This window comes from Pantherophis guttatus, chromosome 3 (assembly GCF_059756535.1).
Source record: "Pantherophis guttatus breed Tessera chromosome 3, ASM5975653v1, whole genome shotgun sequence".
Lineage (NCBI taxonomy): Eukaryota > Metazoa > Chordata > Lepidosauria > Squamata > Colubridae > Pantherophis > Pantherophis guttatus.
Window position 1 is genome coordinate 47,821,543 of NC_142065.1, and position 22,488 is coordinate 47,844,030.

Sequence of the window (22,488 nt, forward strand, 5' to 3'; positions counted from 1 at the left end):
AAGGGGAAAAGGGGGAAATCAACAGTAGAAAACAAGCTGCTTAGTGGTCTGCCTTCCCCCCCCCCCACCCTGGATTTTAATTCATGACTAAGATCCACCAACCATTTAATATTCTATGAAACCCTACACAAAATAGATCGAACTTCACACCCGCGCGAAAGTCCGAAGGTATTTTTCAACAGTTTTGCATTCCTTCTTATCCTTGCACACGTTTTCAACGGTCCTGTTTTACGTTTCTCCAAACGCAGGGAATACCCTAAATTTTCCACAGCTAATTATAGCCACAAAACTATGTAGCCTTGTCCCTCTTCCCCACCCCGCAAGTAAAACAAAACCCGAGCCGAGGATATTTTGGAGAAAAATCCTCCGGCCACCTTTAGATTCGTCGGCCAAAAAAGCAAAAGAAAAAAGGAGCTTCAACCGAATTCCCGTCTACTCCACCCAAATCTGCCTTTCGCTTTTCTCCCGTCCCCCGTCCCCCCTCCCCCCCAAGTTTGCTTTCTACCAACAAGCGCCAGAAACAGGCGTGGGTGATAACGCTTGCAACACTTTCCCGTGCCCTGCTGCCTTATTTCCTCGATCGGAAAAGCAGGCTAGCAAAAAAAAAAAAAAAAAAAAGCCACTGAAAGGGGTGGGGGGGGGGGGAGGAAGCAAAATACCTGATTTACTGTTGCCCCGGGAGCGCGAGACGAGCAGACACGAAGGGACTCTTTCTAGACAAGCAGACAATCCACCCAAACCGCAGCTCCAAGTCGGCGGCCTCGGGAACAGCGTGCAGCCAGCAAGCGACCGGAACAACGGCTCTTGAGCGATCGTGGCGATTCACGGGCAGAGACGAGTGCCACCGATTTCCCTCCACCTCCTGTAATTCTGGCTTCCACAGTCTGGGAAACCCCCCTGGATTTCCATAAGGGGAGGGCGGAAGGGGAGGGGAAACCTTAAGAGAGCTACTCGGTTTCCGATTCTGCCGGCCTCCTGCTGAAGTTTAGAACAAGCCGCGAACTGGAGAAGGAGCGAAATGACTGGCTTCTCCTAGACAAGGCTCGAGCGGGGAAGCTTAAAACTGGGCGATGTTTATTCTGAGGAGAGCGAGGGTCTCTCGGAGAGCGCCCCTCGTTTCCTTCTCGCCTTCTTTCTCCCCTGTCTTTTTAAACCCAGCCCTCCGCGAGTTGAGTCCCTCCTGCTCTGAGCCGTGGAAGCTTAAGAAAATGTTCGTCATGGTAACACCACTGCCTAGTCCTGCCAGATTCACCCCCAGCCTCCAGAGAAGGAGGAGCTCTGTTAAGGTGGTTTCAAACGCAGCAGGCCCAGCCCTGGGACTTGGCTTTTCTTTCTTTTTTTTTAAAGGGGGAAGAGAAAAGGGTGCTTCCAGAAGAGCGCCGCGGAGGCGGGAGAAAGACACGAGAGAAAAAGAAATTCGGAGCAAAACATGCGAGTAAGGCTTTCTCTCTCCCCCCCCTCACCCCCTTCGGGCGTGGACTGAAAAGCGAAGTGAATTAAACACCGCTGCTTGGGGAGATGGCCGCAGAGAGACAGAGACGTGAAGCTTTCAATACTTTTTTTTCCCCCCTCAGTCACGATCAATTCTTCCTTTCAGGGTTTCCAACAGCAAGCAGCTTCATAAGATTAAAAAGATGAACACCCCCTGCAGTCAAAGGTGACTCCACCTGATGACTGCATGGGCACACTCCTGCAGCTTTCTTAGCAACAAGCAAGCAGCACCAAACGGTATAACTGAGACTTTGGACAGAAAAAGGTGTTATGATAGACCTGTACAGTTGATTTTAACAGACGCCTTTTCAGTATTTCTGTCTTCCAGCTCTTTCGGAAATTCTTGCACTATGAAATATACGGCATGTGTGACATTTATTCTCTGTCTTGATACCTTAGACAGAAACCTATTACTAGGGCCAAAGCTGACCATACTTTATACTCTTTTTAATTTTTTTTTCAAATCTCACCCAGCAGGCAAAGAAATATTACATAAGCTTTGTCATATCTGATAATCAAATCATTGCTAAATTGATTATAAATCACAAAATTCAAAGTATAATCTTGTGCCTTGAAATGCAATTAAGTTCTCCATTGATCCAAATCCAGTCATTTAGGAGTTACAGGTGAAGTATCTTTCTGCAGCTTTTTATACCAGCTAATGTATTGCAGACATCAAAGGCAGTTGTGCAATCTCAGAAAAGATGCAGCTGCTTTAAAGAATTTCAGATAACTACTACATAACTCACCAATAACACTCTGAAGGTTTTTTTTTTTAGGATAGATTTCTATGGGTTGGTCTATGTGTGTGTGGGGCAGGCTCATCATCATGGGGGGGGGGGAGCTCTCGAACTCTTCTGAATTGTTGCCAAGAAAACTACAGGGAGTATTCATGTAGAGTCAGCAGGAACTGGGTAAAATCAACAAGTCTTTATCTTTATTTCTTCTTTTTCTTAAGTTAGTCCAGCCAGTCGGCAGAAGCAGCACAAAAAAGGTCATGATGATGTCAAAGCTATAGCCTAACTTTATAATGTTCTAGATCAGGGGTCTGCAACCTTAAACACTGAAAGAGCCATTTGGACCCGTTTCCCTACAGAAAAGAAAACACCAGGAGCCACAAAAACGTTCCCGTGCCTGACTATTTCTTGAGCGGCCGCAAAACTAGCATATGAGGTTGAATTAAATGTTCTGTTTTCTTCTGAAACTTTTCTTGGATTTATCCATGGTTGGCCTACTGGGGTTTGAAAAGCTCAATAAATTGCGTGCTGGCAGGTGTTGCACATTGGTGGTTGTGATGCATATTTTGAGTGACGGAGCTGCAGCAGAGGGGTGAAAGAGCCACATGCGGCTCCAGAGCCGCAGGTTGCTGACCCCTGTTCTAGATGGCTTATGAAAAGGTTATTTTCTTACAAGCATAAAATAACTTTCTTTAGCTGTGCCATGGGGAAGACAGACATTAACTCCGTGAATTGAATGAGTCAGCATATCAAACCCACTGATACCATTGATTTCAATGGTAAAGTTAACCAATAAGTTTTTGTCTTTCTTTCTTTTTCTTGAGCTAGTCCAGTCAGCCAGCAGAAGCAGCAATCAGACATGATACCAGCTCAGTAAGACAACACAGTCTGAGAAATATCAGCTTCCTAATAGGAGAGTCCCACATTGCCTGTCAATAGGCCTAGTTCTGCACAAAAATGCCCATGATGTTGACAAAACTATAGCTTAACTTTATAATATTCTAAAACTATAAAACCTGTGGTGTTATGGCGAGGACAGACATTAACTCCATGAATTGAATGAGTCAGCATGTCAAACCCTATGCATAGGTTCCCATAAGTATGTGTTTAAAAAGGTCAGGTTTCTCTGATGTAATCAAGGGACAAGTTAAAATCAACTTTACCATTGATTTCAATGGCAAAGTTAATGACTTGTGTAAGTGCTTCCCAGTGAAATTATCAAAACTTAAAGACAGTTTGCGCTGAATCATATTTTAGCCTAGTTTGTAGTTTTTAGTATAGTTTCTTGTAGTTGAATGGTTAGTTGGGTTGTATGCCTCCTGAAAATTGGGTTAATTGGGTAAATTTAATTGGTTAGAGTAACATATAAACAAAGCTTATGTTTAGCCAGGCTGCAATTTTTTAATTCTTCTGTAGGAAGTTAACACCCACCCCTTTCCTAGAAGAATGAAATATTTTAGGAAATATTAAAAAGGCAGAATATTATATTTCCCTGGATGAGAAATGGAGGAACATGTTTTAAAAGACAAGCAGCTTCCTGCCTCCCCCCCCCACATCTTTGTTAATGGGCCATAATCTGCAACACAATAGGACCCATCTAGGACAGAAACTCACCACATGGCACCTGGAAAGATTACATCAGCCAGCAAGGCTAGCTAAGACCCCCACCCCTTGGGAGTCTGACAACCAATCAGGATACTTTTTCTGGGGCCCAGGAAGTTCAAAGCCAGAGAGAGCATAAAACCCGGGGACTTGTTGTATCTCACCCCTTTTTCTGTTCAGGAACTCAAGCCATGTGTTCCATCTTTCCAAGCAGTCTCCATGTTTCCAGTGTCTTTCCCCACTTGGAGCTAAACCCAGAAGGATATTTCTTCCAAAACTTCTTTTCCAAAAAGGAATTGTGGAATCCCATGGAAGGAAAACCTGAGTAAGAACTGACCACTGAATCAACACAGCACTTGAAAAATTCATCTAAACTAAGGATTCCTTTTCAATGATTACTTGTACTGGAGGCTGTAATTATCATGGATAGTTATAGTACCATGACCGAGGGAAATGAAAGAAGAAATGTCAAAGAAACAAAGATCCTTTTCAAAAGAGCAAGCCATATCTGTGCCTGAAAAAAAGTTCCTCATAAGATCAAAAAGGGAAGAGAATAAGGAGAAATGCAAATATATTGCTTTCTCCAATCCATATATGGAAAGTCCCTAAAGGCTATGTTGGGGCAGCCTTGTGAAGATTAGGCCAGAAGGAAGGCAGAGTATGCTATAAGGATTGTACACTTGTTTTATGTATACATTACATCAGATCAATACTGTATATACACTACATCAGATCAATAACTTCTGAAAGGGTTCACAGTTTTTCCACTTATTTTTTTCCTCTAAATTGTGGTAAGCTGTAACGGTACTAATACAAGAAGAGGTATATCATACCTGCTGTGTCCATCCAACCCAGAAACTTCAAATGAAACCAGGTTTTTTAAAATCGAGATTTGGGAGAAAAGACTTGAGGAAGGCTAGTTTTGAACATGGTAATTGCAGTAAGGGTACTACATGCTCAACAATGGAGAAATGCCTACAATGGAACATTGGATTGTGAATATGGTGGGATGCGCAGAAATGGCAAAATTGATTTGTTTGATTAGATAGCTCGGATCAGAAGATTGGAAACTTTATGGACTTTTTTGCTGAAAACAGAAAAAGTGAAAGATTTCTGGATTTGTGACTTAAAATGATTAAATATGGAGCAGAAAGGAACTACATAATGTAATTTTAAAGAAGGAAGAGGGATATGAATTTAGTTTGTAACTGTTGTTACAAAGGAGATTGGAAGTAGTTTCTGTACTATTCTTTGCACTTTTTCCTTTAAAGTTTTTCCCCTTAACTTTTCTTTATATATGTTCATGTTTATCTTTTACATATGTAAAAAAAAACTTTAATAAAAAGTATGTTTACTTTTTTAATCTGGCTCATGCATAGCCCTGGCTTTGTGATATAGCATGTTGTGTCAACACAGCTATAATAACATATGAATAATAGTTTATGGCTTAATCTGTATGAAGCAATCAAGTCTGGTTTAACAAACCATGGCTTAGCATTTGAAGTAAATCCGGTTTTAATGTATCAACCAAGGCCATCTTTTAAGGAAGAAGCTGGTTTGACCTGTGCTTTTGATTATCTGTAATAGGTCAGTCAAATTTATGAAATAGAGCCTGACGTTATCCATCCACTCTCGTCTTGTTTGAACACAGTATTTCCGCTTAAGGCAGAATGGGACTGGATGTCATATGAAAGCATTCACATTTGATATGATTCAGTAGAAAGAAAGCACAGTTCTCTATCCAAGGACAGATTATATATGGTGAATATATGTTAATTCCCAAATTGATGCAAAAATTGCTGATAATAGACACAAACTGATACACAACAAAGCAGATTTGAAACCATGCCTGAGTCCATACATCATACTCAGTCAAAATATGATTTCCTTGTTTGTAATTTCACATATTTTGGGAATCCAGTTAGTTAACCAGAGTTTATAGTTTAATATATCAACCCAACCAGTTTACCCATTAAACCATCACTATTTGCTTATGAATTGTTATATTGTGAAATAGGGGGAAGGAAGGAAGGAAGGTCTTATGAGAAGTAAAAGACCCTTTGCATCCTTTTGCTTGAAGGAAACCATGGCTTTGCTTTCTACTGTAACTCCCAAAGATTGTATAATTTTAATTACATCAGAGCTGTCAAATTCCTGCCCACAGGCCGGATGTGTCACGAGCTGGCCTGCCAACGCCAGGTTTAGCCAAGGGGAAAAAAGTCCCGTTATGTCATGTGATGCTACCGTGATGATGTAAGTTTGACACCTCCCCCCCCCGAATTACATTGTATTATCTTTCTTTTTCTGGATAGACATGTTAGGCTGGAGTTAGAATATTATATAAGGCAGAAGTTCAGCCATACTTCTTTTTCCTAGAACTCTGGTAGAAAAGATGGCAATATTTGGACTTTTGCATCTCATGAATCTATTAAAAACTAAGCTTGTCTAAGGGTCTCCACTAGCAAATGCTGTTGAGTAAGGGGAAGAAACTTACTAAGGTTTGCTGTTGTGCCTTTAATTACCATTAGCTCTTCAAAAATCAAGGAAAGATATACACATTACAATTCCCATGTGCCTTTAAATCAGGTTGCTGTTCAAAGCATTGGAGCAGGATGCTGGTAAATTTTTGGCAGCTTTAATTGCTTTTCTGTGTTGTTAGTGATAACTTAGTGTAGTTTCATAGAAGAAAAACATTGCACCAGAGGACATAACTTTCTAACGCTGTAGAATTATGATAAAAAGAGTATCATCAGGCTTTCTGTACCTTCACCTTCTTTGATTCATCACTCTAGTTCTTGCAGCATCCATGTTTTTCATATTAGTGAATTTATAATTCCATTGCTATCCCTACTAGGCACTGTGGGATCTCTTTGTACTTTATGTTTGCCCCTTTGGCTCTTTCAACTTGGTAGTTGTTCCTTTTGTTCAGCTAAGAACAACTTATCTGAATACATGCACCACACATTGAACTTGGACTTGGACTTGAATTGGTGTATTCTGAACTCTGCCACATGGCAGCAACCTTCACACCAGAAACTGCATGAACCATGTATGTGAGAAGACTGGGAGAGCTGCTGTTTGAACAGTCATTGAAGAAAATATAGAAAAAATTCTTATCAGTTTGCAGATTTTATATTACATCATTGCAAATCTGTTCATTTGGACTTTCCCAGTTTCTCATTTCTCCTTGTTCATGCTGTCCTACTTCTGTAACTTTTGCAGTTTGGTTAAAATAATTCAAAAATCAAAATGTATTTTTATACATTTTACACTATTAATTTTGTCTGTACTATTTGCATCATTTCCCTTAATCAAATACTGTTTTCCTTAATCTGATTTGATTTTATACAATTTCTCCTAATTTATGTATTAAAATATTTCTTTCCCGTTCATTTAACTTTTTAGTTGCAAACTACAACACATAGTCTGGAAAAGTATGTATTTGTAAATTTGGTAAGTTTGCGTATGTTACTTTATGACATAATTAATGCAAATTTCTAGTATGCTGTTTTAGCTTTTTAGATAACAACTGCAGCTGCAACAACCCAAACCTAAACAATTGTGAAATAAATGAGAACAGAGGTTCATGATTGTAATAGCAATGCATGGTATTTTTTTCCTCCTCCTGACACTTTCCGTATCAGTTCAGACTTCTAAAAAAATCTTTGCATAGTAAGTAGTTTTTCTATACAACATGCTTGCATTTGACCATGTTGGGGGTATTGCATGTAAATTCTGCAAATATGCTGTATAATTATAAACTGTATAACCATTTCAGAAAAATGGTTGCCTAGTCTCTTCTTAGAAATTTACATTGTTGGAGCATTCACAACTTCTGGAGGCAAGTCTTTCCACTGATTAATTGTTCTATCAGGAAATTTCTTCTTAGTTCTAGTTTGCTTCTCTCCTTGATTAGTTTCCATTCATTGTTTCTTGTCCTGCCCTCAGGTGCTTTAGAGAATAGCTTGACTCCCTCTTCTTTGTGGCAACCCCTGAGATATTGGAACACTGTTATCATGTCACCCCTAGCCCTTCTTTTCATTAAACTACTAGACATACCCAATTCCAGCAACAGTTCTCTATATGTTTTAGCCTTTAGTTCCCTAATCATCTTTGTCACTCTTCTCTGCACTTTCTAGAGTCTCATCATGGTAACCAAAACTGCATGCAGTATTCCAAGTGTGCTCTTAAGGCATTATAAAGTGGTATTAACACTTCACGTGATATTGATTCCATCCCTCTGTTAATGCAGCCGAGACCTGTGTTGGCTTTTTTGGCAGCTGCAGTACACTGCTTTCTCATATTTAAGTGACTGTCCACTAGGATCTTTGAGTTATCTTTAGCTATAGCATTGTTATTCTTATTCATATGCCTATTATTTGAAGCTAATGGGAATTTTAGGACAAAATTTCTGGAGGACTTTAAAGAAGAGTAGACAATCTACTAGAATGCCAGCAATTGCAAACGAATTATTTGAATAAAGTAATTATAATTGTGGTAGTCCTAATTTTGGTTCAATTAAAACCTACCTTTTGTCTTGGCACCTGCTTATTGATTGAGACAAAGTAAAACAGACAGACTTAACTCAGGATAGTGATGATAATAATAACAGATTATTTGCAATGCATTTTTTATTTGCTATGATCAGGTTGGGTAGTGCTGAGAAATATTTGTATGGAAGGGACCCGAGTTCCACACAAACAGCAGTGAAGTCACTATTTATGCATTTTGTATTCTGTCAATGTACAGATAGCCCTTGACTTATGACCCCAATTGAGCCCAAAATTTCTGTTGTTAGGTGAGACATTTCTTAAGTGAGTCTTGACTCATTTTACAACCTTTCTTGCCTCAGTTGTTAAGTGAATCACTGCAGTTGATAAATCAGTAACACGGTTGTTAAGCAAATCTGGCTTCCCCATTGACTTTGCTTGTCAGATGGTCACAAAAGCTGATCACATGACCTTGGGATACAACAATGATCGTAAATATGAACCAGTTGTCAAGCATCTGATACATGATCATGAGCACCAGCGTGCCTACTGTCCCTGTCCTAATGTTCCCTTTAATTGTATTCATTTTATGTATTCAATTCATGATCATACTTATATATATTATCTAATATGTACTCCACAAAATAAAATAAATAAATAAAAACCAGTTGTCAAGCATTTAATGGGGATGCTGCAAAGGTCGTAACTGTGAAAAATGTTCATAAGTCACTTTTTTCAGTGCCGTTGTCACTAAATGAACAGTGGTAAGTCGAAGATTACCTGTATTGATGTGATATCTCTGATTAAGTCTTCATTTAGTGGCCATCAGGATATTTGCTTCTTAGGTATGCCAGCCTGATACAAAACTGACTGTGGCACTCTCTGTCTTCCCTTTGCAGGGTTGTCCCATGCCTACCTGAGCAATTGGAAAACACATGCCTGTAAGAGCTGACAATTCGGAAAGGAAACATTTTGCAAAAGTTTTAAGAGATCAATGTAAAAGTTACTGAGTTTTGTTCTTCTCACTTTCACAATCCATCTATTTTTCAGCTCTAACACAGTGCAACTTCTACAATCAGAGCAACTGCTGGGTATAAGGAACAGCACATAGATTTTGAATCACAGTGTTTTACAGCTGATCTTTAAATGAAGCATGTGGGGGTGGATAAAAGAAAAGTAAAATCAATCTTCAGGAAGAGTGCATTACCCCTCACATGGAGTATTGATTCAGTGGAGAATTGGAAGGATGCTATGGAGAGAATTAGAGGGTCGAGGAAAACGTTGGTCCTCACCTAACAGAATGACTGCCGTACAGGAAGAATGAACTGTTCGGAGATATCCAGACTTTGAAGGATCTTACAAATGGCTTTCCTAGAGAAAAGCTGCCTTTTTTTTAAAGTACAGCAGTAAACATTAAGCATTGATTAAAGGAGGGGTCTCCAACCTTGGCAACTTTACGACTTATGGACTTCAACTCCCAGAATTCCTGCACTGGCTGAGGAATTCTGGGAGTTGAAGTCCACAAGTCGTAAAGTTGTCAAGGTTGGAGACCCCTGGCTTAAAGCATCCAGTTTGGTCACCACAATACAACCATTAGACATAAGTGTAGCCTTCATTACTATATTGAGCAAATTGGACAGTCTCTCCAGAAGTAAACTACAACTCTGGCTAAAATATCAATATCTACAGCCTTGCTATTATGAATACTCTTGACAGGATTTATTACATCCTTTTCATCAATTCTTTTCTTGGACATTAACAGTATTTTTTCAACATAGCATCATTACTATACAAATCTCTAAAATTTTCCTTCCATTCTTTCAGTTCAATTCCATTCAAAATTATATCCTTGCTTTTAATTAAATTCACTCTGCTAGACCTGCTTTATTTATCAGATGGAATGTTCATTCATTTCCGTTCATTTAACCATTTCTTGCTGTGTTTGACTACGTTTTTTACAACTATCTTCCATCTCTGTACAAATTATGTATTATATTTGTTCCTTTCATTTTTTTTGTAGCAATTATTCTCTTATATGCATTTTTCTCATCCACAGCTTTCACTTCATCATTTCACCAATTGTCCTTTTTAAATTACTTTTCATTAGCCTAACTAGTCTAATCATTTCTCTGTCACTTTGTAACACAAATCTTTCCATTCTGTTCCAAGGATTTACCCCAGGGGTGTCAAACTCATGGCCCTTGGGCCAGATGTGTCACATGCTGGGCACATCCACCACAGGTTTAGCAAAGGATAAAAAAGTTGCAATACGACAATGTGACACCACAAGTTTGACACCCCTGATGTACCCCATCATTTTTATTTATGATTCCTTTCTCTTTTGACTATTACATGAATTGGTCAGATTATCTCTTTCCCTTAGCTTCCCAGATATACAGTTCAACTAGTTTTCTATTTTTCAATTCATTGATTAATTCATATACACACTCCTCTTATATTCCATGTCACAATCTTCTATATGCCATGGCCAACATCAGATGGGTGCATAGGCTTGAAAAACCTGACTCTTCCCCCTTGCCCTTGGTGTTGGATAATCTTATTTTTGTAATAATTGAGATTACAATGCTTTTTGCTGCTTTTTATTTTTTTGTTGGCTATTTCTTTAGGACTGCTGGTGAATCTGTTTCAATCTTATGTAAGAGGACAAATCACAAGTTGGGGAGTCATAAACATGTGTTATATAAATAAATAGATGTTGACTTGTGTTGCCCTTGTAACAGCAATAACTGGAAAAATTGAATGCTATGAAGACAAATCATCCAATTTAAGCAAAATCTGCTATTTCAATCAGACCAAAGGTGATCTACCTAAATATAAATGGCAAAACAAATTCTGAAAATGGAAAATGAAGCAAAAATGAAACAATCCCATTTTGGAAAGATATATGGGAAATTTAAAAGACTGTAATAAAAAGGCTGAATGAATAAACATATTTAAAGATGAATTTCATAAAATTTCATAAAAATCAAATAGAAAAACTAATAGCAGAAATGGTGATTGATTGATTGATTGATTATATTTAGGAACAGTGAAAAAGATTATAAAGGGGATAACTGCTGGAAATTATCAATTCCATGGCTTTTGGCTCAGATATCTGACTACCTTACATTCAATTATAGCCAAACAGCTTAATGACAAATTGCATATAGGAAATATCAGCAACTGGTTAATAACTGTCAAAAAGTATCTGATTCAGAAAGAGTCAACAAAAGGGACAACACCCAGAAACTACAAGCTGATAACGTGCTTACCTATAATGTTTAAATTACTCACAGGCATAATATTGGACAATATCCAAGATTATTTAGGGGAAAATAACATCCTTCCAGTAGTACATAAAAGAAGTAAAAGAAAAAGCAGAGATACAAAAGTTCAACTTCTGATTGATAAAATGGTTCTGAAGAATTGCAAAAACCAAAGATCCAATTTACACATGAACTGGATTGATTATAAAAAGCTATTTGATTCATTACCACATTTTTGGATTATCAAATGTTTGGAAACAACTGGTGTCAGTAAAAACAGAGTGTTTTTAGAAAAATAATAATGAAGCAGTGGAAAATAGAATGTGAGGGTGGAAATGAAAAATATCAGTGCGTCAGCATTAGGAGAGGCATCTTCCAGGGTGACTCATTATTATCATATTATTTCTTACAGCTATGATTCCAGTCTTAGTGATTTTGAAGAAAATAAATCTTGACTATTAAATAGAAAGAAATGTTAATAAAATCTCTCATTTGCTTTATATCAGGGGTGTCAAACTCAATTTCATTGAAGGCCATATCAGGGTTGTGTTTGACCTTGGAGGCCAGGGTGGGCGTGGCCAGGGTGGGCATGGCCAGCATGACATCATTTGTGTCGGCGCCTATGGTGGCCCAAGCACTCTGCCAGTGATAACAGGCTCTTGAGCTCTGTTTTCAGCTGGGACGGCCACCTACAACCCTCTGCCAACAAAAACTGTAGCTGCTGTTTTCCCCAACCTTCCCCATAGAAGGAAGATTGGATCTGGACAGTGGTCTAGGATGGAAAGTCCAGTAATGGCCTCTTGAGAAGGGGGTGCACCACTGCTGGCTTTTCTATTTAGTCCATGCATTCTTATCAGGATTGCAGACTAGGGAAAAATAATTACGTTCTTTATATTTTCTATGACACTTATTTTTAACTATCTCTCTCTCAAATCTGTTAATTAGATTATAGAAGCCAGAGACATTAAAATGCTTGTAATGTTTTGCCTTGCTAGACTCCCAGTTAGACTATGTAACAGAAGGATTTTACATTCCTTCCTGTTGTAAGAAAAAAAGCTTATTCATCCATGCAGCATTGTGCCTTACCCAAACTCCTTTTTCCATATTAACAGTTTTTTTAAAAAAAACATTTCTTAACTTTCAATCTATTTTCCCCATATTGCGTCCCAGGCACAGAATAAATCCTGCTATAAATCCTATTTTATCTGGATAGTTAAATTTGTTCCTTAATTTCAATGTATTTGTGGTGCAAAATCAATAAGGTGCCCTCTTTGTATACAAATATGTAATGTGGAATATAGATAGGCAAGTCAGAAAGAGGAGAAAAGAGGAACTAAAATAGTTATAACAAAAAGGAGTACAAAGTGAAAGGAGGGTGGAGAAATAAAATTGTACTAGGAAAAGAAGAAAGAGCCCTGGGCAGAGATGAAACAGAAAAGCAAGCATCATAAAATGATGCAATTAGAAAGAAAATCTAAATGAGAAACAGTAAGCAGGGTATGAAGAAATGGGATCTCCATCCAAAAACTCTGTAGAAGGCAAAGGAAGAAAATGAAAGACACACAGTAAGACATCAAATGTCAAACCTGAATACACAGAAAAGCAAGTGCTTTATAGGGATAATCAGTATCAATAATACATGCCTGTGACATGGTACTTGATGGCAATTAAAAAGCATTATGCTTCCCTCGTCGATTCTAAATTATTTCTCACAGCCTCACCGCTCACCAAGTCTATTAGAGGATATCTCCTTCCATGCACATCAACTGTACACAGCCAGACAGAGAGACTTAACGTAGGGAATCATGAATGTTTGATGGCAGACAAAAGATGAGAAGACTTGCATATGTGAATATGACTGTAGAGAGACAAGGCAAATATAATTACGCAACATGCTGAAAACTCATTTTGGGGTTTTATTTTATTTATTTTTATTTATTTATTTTTATATGCCGCCCTTCTCTGGAGACTCAGGGCGGCTTACAATGCGTTAAGCAATAGCCTTCATACTTTTGTATATTTTATACAAAGTCAGCTTATTGCCCCCACAAACCGGGTCCTCATTTTACCCATCTTAGAAAGGATGGAAGGCTGAGTCGACCTTTTAAAATCTATAGAATATGAATTAGACTTCTCACCTAGCAGCTATGTAATCCTGGTGGAGGAGTCTTACAGAACAGAAAGCTAATAGGCTTTTATCTTATAGAATAGAATAGAATAGAATTCTTTATTGGCCAAGTGTGACTGGACACACAAGGAATTTGTCTTGGTTCATACGCTCTCAGTGTACATAAAAGAAAAGATACATTCGTCAAGAATCATAAGGTACAACACTTAATGATAGTCATAGGGAAACAGTCAATATAAATCTTAAGGATACCAGCAATAAGATTATAGTCATACAGTCATAAGTGGGAGAAGATGGGTGATAGGAATGATGAGAAGATTAATAGTAATGCAGACTTAATAACTAGTTTGACAGTGTTGAGGGAATTATTTGTTTAGCAGAGTGATGACATTCGGGAAAAAACTGTTCTTGTGTCTAGTTGTTCTGGTATGCAGTGCTCTATAATATCGTTTTGAGGGTAGGAGTTGAAACAGTTTATGTCCAGGATGCGAGGGGTCTGTAAATATTTTCACAGCCCTCTTTTTGACTCGTGCAGTATACAGGTCCTCAATGGAAGCCAGGTTGGTAGTAATTGTTTTTTCTGCAGTTCTAATTATCCTCTGAAGTCTGTGTCTGTCTTGTTGGGTTGCAGAACCAAACCAGACATAATAGAGGTGCAGATGACAGACTCAATAATTCCTCTGTAGAACTGTATCAGCATTTCTTTGGGCAGTTTGAGCTTTCTGAGTTGGCGCAGAAAGAACATTCTTTGCTGTGCTTTTTTGATGACGGTTTTGATGTTGCGTGTCCATTTTAGGTTGTGAGATATGGTAGAACCTAGAAATTTGAAGGTCTCTACTGTTGATACTGTGTTGTCTAGTATTGTAAGAGGTGGTAGTATGGGGGGGTTTCTCCTGAAGTCCACCACCATTTCTACAGTTTTGAGTGTGTTCAATTCCAGATTGTTCTGGTTGCACCACGAGGCTAGTTGTTCAACCTCCCATTTGTATGCGGATTCATCATTGTGTCGAATGAGACCGATCACTGTTGTGTCATCTGCGAACTTCAGTAGTTTAACAGATGGATCGTTTGAGATGCAGTCATTGGTATAGAGAGAGAAGCAAATCTCTTACAGTAAGAAGATTCTTATGTTTAGAAAATATATAAGGGACATATCTGATTTTCTCTGACACCAGATCCGCACATTGCAAAAGAAAAGTTGGTTATAGGGACTCCTGAGCTTCTATTGAAATTTTCCATGTTTACACAGTCATAAATGGGTCCTAGAAACATATGACAACTTCACAATAACTCCGGTGACCCTAACTTCACAGTATGAGCTCATTTTGTTTTTTGATTTTGTGAAATTTAAAGCCAAAATGAACATGTATGAACCACATTTACTTAAAAAGGGAAATGACCCTTAAAGGGAAAAAGGTTGCCTCTGATATCAATTGCCAGGAGATCAAAAACAGCTGCCTCAAAGGTTTTTTATTTTTATTTTGTAAAAGATGGTATAGTATGTATGGCCATAGGCCACTATAAGCTACTTCTTATGTTCTAATGGTAAATGACAATAGCACTTAAACAGTGGTGGGATTCAAAAAAATTTACTACTGGTTCTGTGGTTGTGGCTTGGTGGGCATGACAGGAGGAGGATACTGCAAAATCCCCATTTCCTCCCGATCAGCTGGGACTCGGGAGGCAGAGAATAGATGGGGACAGGGCCAGTCAGAGGTGGTATTTACCGGTTCTCTGAACTACTCAAAATTTCCGCTACCGGTTCTCTAGAACTGGTCAGAACCTGCTGAAACGCACCTCTGCACTTAAACCATATTTCTGCATTGATATTTACTTCAATCTGACTTCACATTTTAAAATGTGGATGAAAAACGGCTTGATTGGGCAGCAGCAATATGCACATATCTCAAAGCAAAAGTTATTTGCCCAGATCTAACATAGATTGAGACTTCACCTGCCATAAGCTTTTGACTCAAAAGGAGAAGTAGCCTAAACTCTGTATTGTAAACAAGTTCCTCATGGCTGAACAGAACCAACAGAAGTTGTAATAGCCTGAACTAATCTCAGGTACACTGGATTCAGAAATGTTGGGTAATGGAATGGCTGGTTGTCTGGCACAGTCTTTTTTTTTTTTTTATCTAGGGCCCACTCTGGATTAGAATATCATGATTTGATCCCAGTTGGTTTATATGATCTCTTCATTAATAATTTGTTTGTGTGTAGGCTGGACCTATGATATGATCAGAGGTAGCCGCAGCTGTTTTCTTTGCTTCTAAATCTCTTTCAGAAGTAGTGCTATTCATTATTAATTTCATCTGCAGTTCTCTGCACCCGGGATCTGCCAAAAATAACACCCACACTGGAAACAAGATGAATGTGATTGGCTTGATCTGTAATAAACAGAGCCGACTCACTTTTTTCTGCTTTGGTCTTATGTATTCTTTAGCCAATAGGTGACAGATGAGAGATTTAAAGCGGTGAGTGTCAATAGAAAGTGTAGCAGGTCTGCTTTGCTTCTTCTGAAGTGATGGGGTCAGGTCACACAGAGAATAAGCAATTGGGAGAAATAAGCTGTATTTGGATAAGTGTAGGTGGCTTAATTCCAGTCACATGAAGTATTTTGTCCCCTTTGTGTTGCAAAACTGAATGTGGAGAAATGATGAAACAGTTTCCTCAAATTATCCATAGTTTAATCTTAAGTAGTAAGATGCCCAGATGGCAGGTTGTTCACAAAATTCCTCTTTTTTTGGTTCCCTATTTAATAACTGATAATATATGCCTCCTCATTTTTCTATTTTCATACACATATATATATTGCAATTGTCATCCATGAGTTTTGGGTGTGCTCATCACGTTACATAATAATATAAACATTTACTCTCCAACAGCAATGGCTGAACTGCACATATGGCCAGAGTCCATTTGGGGAGGAACTTCAGGAGTCCAGTCTGCCTATAAATGTAGGAATGGCAAAATATCTACAAATTCCTGCCAAAAACCTACAGGGATATTCCTGTGTAATTACCTTGACTTGAGCGGGAATTTACTTTACCTTTCATCTAATGGTACAGTATACCTGCATTTGTTTTTACAGCACACAACAGAAACATGCATAGTATATTCTACAAAAGGAGCCACTTCCTTTAGTGTCATTGTGACAGTCCATACATATACTGCTACTAACCACAACAGATTAAGGACTCTATTTTCCAATCCTGTAGCAATAATTTTGATGGCCAATTATGTTTCTGCTGAAACTAGTTAGCAGAATATCCAGAATCGTTGCAAATAATACCTGGGCAATGTTGTGATCATTCTCTTCTACATTGTGATATAAAAATTGTGGAAAGCTTAGTTCTGTCTTTCCTTTATGGACCTCCCCCAGCCTCATATTAGAAACAGGCTATTTGAATTACAAATCATTAACATTAGTCACTAAGTTTGAATTTGAAACATTCTAGCATGATGCCTCCCAGTGTCTAAAAAGAGGTGAAGATTATTTTTTTATTTAGATCTTTTTAATCACTTTAAAGCAGATTTGTCAAACTTGCATCATCATGGCGGTGTCACATGATATATCATGACTTTTTGCCCCTTCGCTAAACCCGGCGTGGGCGTGGCCAGCGTGTGATGCATCCAGCCCTCAGGCCGCGAGTTTGACACCCCGCCTTATAGTAATAGCAATCGCACTTAGATTTATATACTGCTTTATAGGGTTTACAGCCCTCTCTAAGCAGTTTACAGAGTCAGCATATTGCCTCCAATAATCTGGGTCCTCATTTCATCGACCTCAGAAGGATAGAAGACTGAGTCCACCTTGAGCCAGTCACGATTGAACTGCTGGCAGTGGGCAGAGTTGCCTGCAATACTTCATTCTAACCACTGCACCACCATGACTCTTATAAGTACCGTAATTCAAGCAACAAACATACATAATATTCCTTCCTCCTCCTATTTTCTTCTCAACAATAACCCTGTGAGGTGGGTTGGACTGGAAGTGATTGACCCAAAGTCCCTCAACTAGCTTTCATGCCTGAGGCATAAACTTACTGTTTCCTAGTTTCTAGGTCTGAACCACTATACCAATCTGGTTCTCTTATATTGTATGTTTCTACACATAGATGACTTGGTTGAAGGAAAATAGAGAGGGGAAACAAATTAAAAGTTTCTAGTACAAATATATCTTTCCCAGGAAAACAAAGCACTAGATCAGCTGTGAGGTGTCAAATTGGGCAACTGCTCCCTTTCCCAGGGAAACTACAGATAATCCTCACTGTATGACCACAATTGGGACCAGAATTTCTGTTGATAAGCAAGGTGATTCTTAAGTGAGTCACCCCTGATTTTACAACCTTTTTCCCACAGTTGTTAAGCAAATTACTGTAGTTATTAAATGAATCAGCAGTTGTTAAGTAAATCTAGCTTCCCTCGTTGTCTTTGCTTCTCGGAAGCCAGTGGGAAGGTCACAAATGGTGATCACATGACCCTGGAACATTGCAACTGTTGTAAATACATGTCAGTTTCCAAGCATCTGAATTTTGATCATGTGATCATGGAAATTCTGCAACAGTCATAACTGCACCATCCAATCATAAGTCGCTTTTTCAATGCTGTTAGAATTTTGAATGACTATTAAACAAATGGTGGTAAGTCGAGGACTACCTGTATGCTTTCTATTTATAAAATAAACCATTGCAATGATATATTTGGAAGACCAAGGAATACTGATACACTGGGAAAAGATACTGGAAGCTGAACAGGGGTCGGGGAAAGCAAAAGAAAGCAAAACTCTCTAGAACAGAGGTGTCAAACTCACGTTGTCACAGCAGCATCACGTGACGTATCGTGACTTTTTCCCCCCTTCGTTAAACCGGGTGTGGGTGTGGCCAGCGCATGACGTATCTGTTCTGTGGGCCGCGAGTTTGACAGCCCTGCTCTAGAAAGAAACTATGTTCATGAAACACTTCCTCTTTGTTGTTTCAGATTCTCATGGTCTTTGTAGTCCTGCCTCATTATCATAGTTACATCACTGACCTCATAAGGCATGTGATGTGTGATATCCTGACTGCTGTATCCAATCACATACAGTGTATATACTAATTTGCATAAGTTTATAATCCTCTGTTTCTTATTTTAGGCCTGACTTTGCTTCTAGAACTGTCAATCTTACCCAGTCTAAACAAACTCCTTTTAGGGAACATTTGTATACTACATAATCTGCTTTAACTCCTGGTAAAGCTGCTTCTTGATGGGGTTGCCCCCCTCCCCCAAGTCACTTTTCACAGGGGGAGGAGAGCACAATGGAGAAAATAAAGATCATTTGAAGAATTTCGAGAAAGAGAATTCTTTCTTCGTCCAGGCATTTCTGCTTGTTGGGGAGGGCTTAAACCTCTGACCCCCATTAGGTAGAAGGGAGAAAGTATCCATTGTGTGGGCTAAAATAAAAAGAAAGATGTAAATTTAGAGGAGACAGTTTTGTTTACTGGAAATCCAAGATTATTTATTGTGTCATGCTCTGGAAAGCAACAACACAACTATTTACACTGTGCAAGATAGTATGCATTAAAGCCAAAACAGAGAGCAAATAACAGCTGCTGACGCCCTCCTATTACAGCTTAAACAGCAAGCACTACTATTAAAGCAAAAGCAAACAGAACCAGAATCGCAAAATGTCCCATTTCTTCTGCTCTGTTCCAGCCTGGTAATGTTTTCATTATTGGTTATTATCTTGAAGGAGAGGGGAAACACCCCCCCCATCACATTTTTGATGTGAAAGGATTTAACAACCATACCTCCTAAGAGACACATGTGACAGGTTGCCAGTTGCTGCAGCTCACCTAACATTTGCTTGCAAGCACAGCTATTCTTGCTTAGAGGAAAGGCGAGGCCGGGCTTGCATCGAGAAATATTGAAATGAAAGCCTTGATTCTTCATAGAAAAAGAAAGAGAGAGAGAGAGAGAGAAAAGACAAGCTTCATGCACACAAATCAAATTTCAAAAGACCCACAGGATGCCATTTGTGATGTGTCTGCCAGCTTATGAAACAAGGGAAAATCTTTCTTCCCTTTGGTATTGCTGTCCTTTCCTCATCTCCATATAGATGGACTATGACTGTCAGAAAAGTTGTCAGAAAAAAGAGAGCCAGCCTTGCTTTGCAGGGAACTAGAGACCAGAAAGATAAGACAAAGGTATTTCTAATTAAAGGATATTAATTAAAAAAATGTTTTAGAGATGCATAAAAGGAAGATGTCCAATATTTTGTCAACCCTGACTGCTCTTTAGAAGGCCAGATCCTGAAGATGAAACTCAAATACTTTGGCCACTTAATGAGAAGGAAGGACTCACTGGAGAAGAGCCCAATGCTGGGAATGATTGAGGGCAAAAGAAGAAGGGGACGGCAGAGAACGAAGTGGCTGGATGGAATCATTGAAGCAGTAGGCGTGAGCTTAAATGGACTCCAGAGGATGGTAGAGGACAGGAAGGCCTGGAGGAATGTTGTCCATGGGGTCGTGATGGATCGGACATGACGTCACAACTAACAACAACAACAAGAATAACCGAATACAGAGTTGCAAGGGACCTTGTACCAGTGGTGAAATCCAAATTTTTTTACTACTGGTTCTGTGGGCGTGGTTTGGTGGGCATGGCTTGGTGGGAGTGGCAGGGGAAGGATACTGCAAAATCCCCATTCCCTCCCCACTCTGGGGCCAGCCAGAGGTGGTATTTGCCGGTTCTCCGAACTACTCAAAATTTCCACTGCCGGTTCTCCGAACTGCTCAAAATTTCTGCTACCGGTTCTCCAAAACCTGTCAGAACCTGCTGGATTTCACCCCTGCCTTGTACCTTTCCAAGGTATATTCCAATCCAAGAATTCTGTGATAAGCCCAAATAAACAACCAGAAAGCAGCCACAAACTAGCTGCCCATTGCCTTGTTGGGAGAGATGAAACCTGAATTCATTCTGGCACAATATGGACACAGAACTCTTCAATTAGGCAGAATCTGCACAGTTTACAATCTGTGCAAATAAGCTAATTTCATGTAGCAAAGGTGTTTTGATGAACGTGATATAACAGCCCTAAGTTACAAATCAGGTAGGGTTGTTTTTGTAAAAACGAGTTGTGATTGGACATAAAGAAGTCTACTGATCTGTAGGCTTATCTGCTGATAAGCCATAGATATTTTCAGTATGATGTGTTTATAAAACTCCAATAGCCACATATATAATAGAAGAAAAAATATACAGTATAGCTCTGGGTTGAACTGTGAAGTTCTTGATGCTTTCTGAGCTTGGTTGTTTGCTTGTAGATGTTTCATTACTTAATAGGGTAACATCATATGTTCAGGTAGATGTGGGGTTTGTTCCATGTTTATATACAGTAGTTTATTCTGCCAGTTTGGGTGGTGGTGGCATGTTCTCCATGATAGTTTCTTGATTAGGGTATTGTTTTCTGCTTGTTTGCCTATTGTTAATCCCTGCTTCTCTGGGTGTTGGCAGCTGGCATGGATGTGTTCTGGTCTTTGATCTCAAAAACACTAAAACACATCCTCACCAGCGGTTATGGCCATGGCTTGTTATACCCATTTTACATTTCACTTTGCTAGCTGCATTGCTTCTCAATAGGCTTTTAGGTGCAATTCAAGGTATTGATTATCACCCATAAAACCCTTCATGGTATGGGACCCTATTACTTTCTTTATTAGGTTTTTATTCTGCCTTTGTTATTTTACAAGGCAGCAAACATATACAATATTTCCTCCTCCTCCTTTTTTCCTCACAACAACCACTCTGTGAGGAGGCTTGGGCTGAGGGAGAGGGACTAGGTCCTCCTAGTTTCTAGGCCAGCACCTTAACCGTTACACTAAACTGACTTTCTATTTACTCTGAGCAGCCATCTCTTTCCGATTGTCTCTGTATGCTCTAGGTCTCATCAACTAAAGCAGTGTTTCTCAACCTTGGAAGCTTGAAGATGGGTGGACTTCAACTCCTAGAATCCCCCAGCCAGCGCTGGCTGGGGGATTCTGGGAGCTGAAGTCCACCCATCTTCAAGCTACCAAGGTTGAAAAACACTGAACTAAAGAGTGTTATCTAGTGGGTCTCATAAAGTCTGTTTTTCTTTTCTTTTCTGTACAGGTAGTCCTTGACTCAGAATAGTTCATTTAATGACTGTTTGAAGTTACAACAGCATTGAAAAAAAAATCACCTATGAGCATTTTTCATACTTATGACTGTTGCAGCATCTGCATGATCATGTGATTGACATTTGGATTTTTGGCACCTGGTTCATATTTATGATGGTTGCAGGGCCCCTGGATCATGTGACCATCTTTTGTGACTTTCTGATAAGCAAAGTCAATGGAGAAGCCAACTTCAATTCAATTCAATTCAATTCAAACCTTTATTGTCAGTGCACAACATACGTACAATGAGATTGGTTGAGCTCCCTCAGTGCACCTCCCCCCAAACACGAAACAAATCACAGTGAAGACAGAACATCCCTAACCCAATAAATCATATTAACAAACACCCAATCCTATTGCACCAGTGTGAACATGTTACACATTGCGCCGGCCCTGCAAGTCCATCATGCTACGTAGTTATGATGTTATTTCGCATTCAGGAGTCTAACAGCCCATGGATAAAAACTGTTCTTCAGCCTGTTTGTGCGGCTGGCTATGCTTCTATATCTCCTTCCCAATGGTAGGAGGATAAAGAAGTGATGACCAGGGTGTGAGTCGTCCTTGAGGATTTTCCTCACTCTTCTGTTGTTCACT

At 39.2% G+C, this 22,488-nt stretch overlaps 1 protein-coding gene and 2 long non-coding RNA genes across 10 annotated transcripts in view; 1 reads left to right on the top strand and 2 right to left on the bottom strand.

Annotated features, from left to right (window-relative positions):
• ATP2B4 (ATPase plasma membrane Ca2+ transporting 4) overlaps positions 1-9,231 on the bottom strand; it is a 170,170-nt gene extending 160,939 nt beyond the window's left edge. For 6 of the 7 annotated variants that reach the window (XM_060687277.2, XM_060687282.2, XM_060687276.2 and 3 more), the window contains exon 1: positions 660-1,458. The gene's annotated coding sequence lies outside the window, so the exon portion shown is untranslated. Of the gene's footprint in view, positions 1-659; positions 1,459-9,100 lie in introns of those variants that run through there. The other variant, XM_087889512.1, reaches the window with a different exon arrangement.
• Positions 1,333-9,518, top strand: LOC117663918 (uncharacterized). 2 transcript variants are annotated; one of them, XR_009621346.2, is made up of 3 exons: positions 1,333-1,435; positions 9,220-9,261; positions 9,371-9,518. It is a non-coding gene; the product is annotated as an uncharacterized LOC117663918 (long non-coding RNA). The 2 variants fall into 2 exon arrangements; XR_004590872.3 differs by lacking the exon at positions 1,333-1,435 and adding an exon at positions 7,236-7,283.
• Positions 9,519-13,166: 3,648 nt separating this feature from the next.
• Positions 13,167-22,488, bottom strand: part of LOC117663919 (uncharacterized) — a 120,169-nt gene continuing 110,847 nt past the window's right edge. Inside the window, exon 3 of the long non-coding RNA XR_015733050.1 lies at positions 13,167-13,444. This is a non-coding gene — a long non-coding RNA (uncharacterized LOC117663919). The remainder of the gene's footprint in view (positions 13,445-22,488) is intronic.